Source organism: Coregonus lavaretus, assembly GCF_964263955.1.
Source record: "Coregonus lavaretus genome assembly, chromosome: 7".
Taxonomy (NCBI): Eukaryota; Metazoa; Chordata; class Actinopteri; order Salmoniformes; family Salmonidae; genus Coregonus; species Coregonus lavaretus.
In genome coordinates, this window is record NC_139994.1 from 44915698 (window position 1) to 44918210 (window position 2513).

Consider the following 2513-nt stretch of genomic DNA (forward strand, 5'->3'; position numbering starts at 1 on the left):
AGGCGGCCATTTCTTTTTCAGACATTTCAAGATGGTCGTTTCCCACGGCCCGAATACCAGTGCTGGCTAGCGGAATGCGTAAACGACGATTGAACATGCAAAATACGTGTCAGAACTCTGAAATTACATTGCTAGATGTAAAAAAAACTGACTTAACGTTATATTCCAATTTAAAGTAAGCCCTTTGAAAATATTTTTTGCTGATTTACAGGGGCTGGTAATCATCTACGTGTCAAGCATTAGCTTGCTAGATAGCCAACTAGGCCCAATGTCGAGCCCTCGTGAATTGTCAACTTGATCAATATTAAGTAAACACATCTCGACCATTTTTTTATACACTAACTATCCGCTTCGGATTTGATAAATAGGTCAGACAAAACTGGCAATTGTAAAATAATCATCATCAGGCCTGCAATTGTCACGCCGGTAACTGCGACCATGTGCGTGACATTTCCCCCAAGCACTTCGTTCGAGACATCCAGCTGTACCTAGCTGACTAACGATACCATGTTGACCTTACCAAGATATTTGGATTAATATACCGACGTATTTTCAAAAGTGAGGCTTATCAAAATCAGATAACACTGAATAGCCACACCAGGTACGCGTATACCGGAAAGGCCTAACGTTAGACCAGCCTCAAGTCAAGTTCGCCACTCACGTGCTTGCCGAGAAGCCGGCACTGCAGTATCTCCTAATACAAATTAGGTTCACGTTCTGGCAGCGGCTTTCCAAACATAAAAATACATTTAATTCGTACGCTTTTACAACCGAATATAAAATGATGTTGGTTATATATTACGAGTAACTCGTTATCTAAAAAGGCCGAATTGAGGGACCTTTACATTGGCTAAGTTAACGTTAGCATACGGGCTAGCCAGCTATTTAACGAGACAAATATGTTCAACATTATCGCTTCAAACATCGCATAAATGTTGATATACTATGCGTTACGATAATACATATTTTTCTAATTACAATTTCATCAATATTACACAATACATTTCTAACAATGTGCTTTCCTTACTGTACCTGTCTTCATATTCAGCCGACATTATCACAAAGGAAGAGAATGTGGCAGAGACCTTATATATACGTCAACGTGATGAGCAAACTAGCGATTTCATTGCAGCAGCGCCCTATCAATCAACTCTGACTCCACCCGTCATGGCATGTCATTGGCTAACTCATACGTCATTAACAAAGTGATTGACAGCATAATAGCGTTTATTTGCACTTGAGTAGGCGGGATATAATACATAACCCTCCCATCGCATGTAACTACTGGGCAAAAGCAGGCTTGAAGTCAGTTTTCATTCGGTATTTCCTTTGCAACGTTGAGAGCGCTCGAACACTGATCTTAGATCAGCGTTTACGATCCTATTAAAAACATAACCATTCTAAAATGAGAATTCTAAAACCTATCCAGGAACAGTTCATGTAACACCACATTATGACCAGAGCCATCCCCTGCCCAAGTCTATACGTCACTACATTGTCATTTCGCAAATTACAGTAATAATTAGATCACGTCTACTGTGTTGAAATGAACAACAAATCGTGTTGTACTTGTACCCTGAACTTTTTTGGGAGAACATGAGTCATTTACAGCATCATCTACCTAGACTACCCTCTATTTTTAGTCATGGAGATAAAACGTATCTACTGATAACTAACGTTGTCTGCTTTGGTAACGTTCGCCATAAAATAGAGATGTGATGGACAACCTCCACTCTACCGTAACCTCTACTATTGGTTCAAAAAGAACACTTACCACACTACTGCGTTAGAATCATAATTAATTAGAATGACTGGAACTATAGAAGTCAATGTGAACATTCTACCTTCCACATTCATGGGTAACTACTACAGTATAAGCTAGCACTTGGGCACTAGCAGCAGGAAGCAAACATTTGCTACTATTAAATTGGTCCTGCAAAATCTCGAAATATATCTGTAATTTAGGTATGCATGAATAGCTTATTTTTTTCTTAATACTGCCTATTGTTGAAGATAGGATCACCCAGACAGACAAATATACCCACACACAATCCAGAACATCTAGACGTCACACTACAGTACTACAACAGAGATAAATCATCCTCTTCCTCGATTCAATGTCAATTCACACTAGCTAGTAAATACATTATACAAAGCATGAAGAAATTCAACTTTCATTTATCTGTTCCTTGTCATGTAGTTGTTTATTCTGATTAACCATAAATGCTTTTTAAAAGGTATAAAAACAATCAATTATGTTCCATCAAACTTCTGCTCAAAAAAGAATATAAAAACAAAACAGATCAACAATGTCTCTTTTAGTTACAAAAAGAGGGGGAAATGTAATACCACAAATACGTCCCAAATGGCACCCCATTCCCTATATAGTCCACTACTTTTGATCAGAGCCTTATGGTCAAAGTAGTGTACTATAAACGGCATAGCGTGCCATTTGGGAACCAATTTGTTTGTAGCTGACATGGTCCAACCAATATGACTCCAACATGACTTAG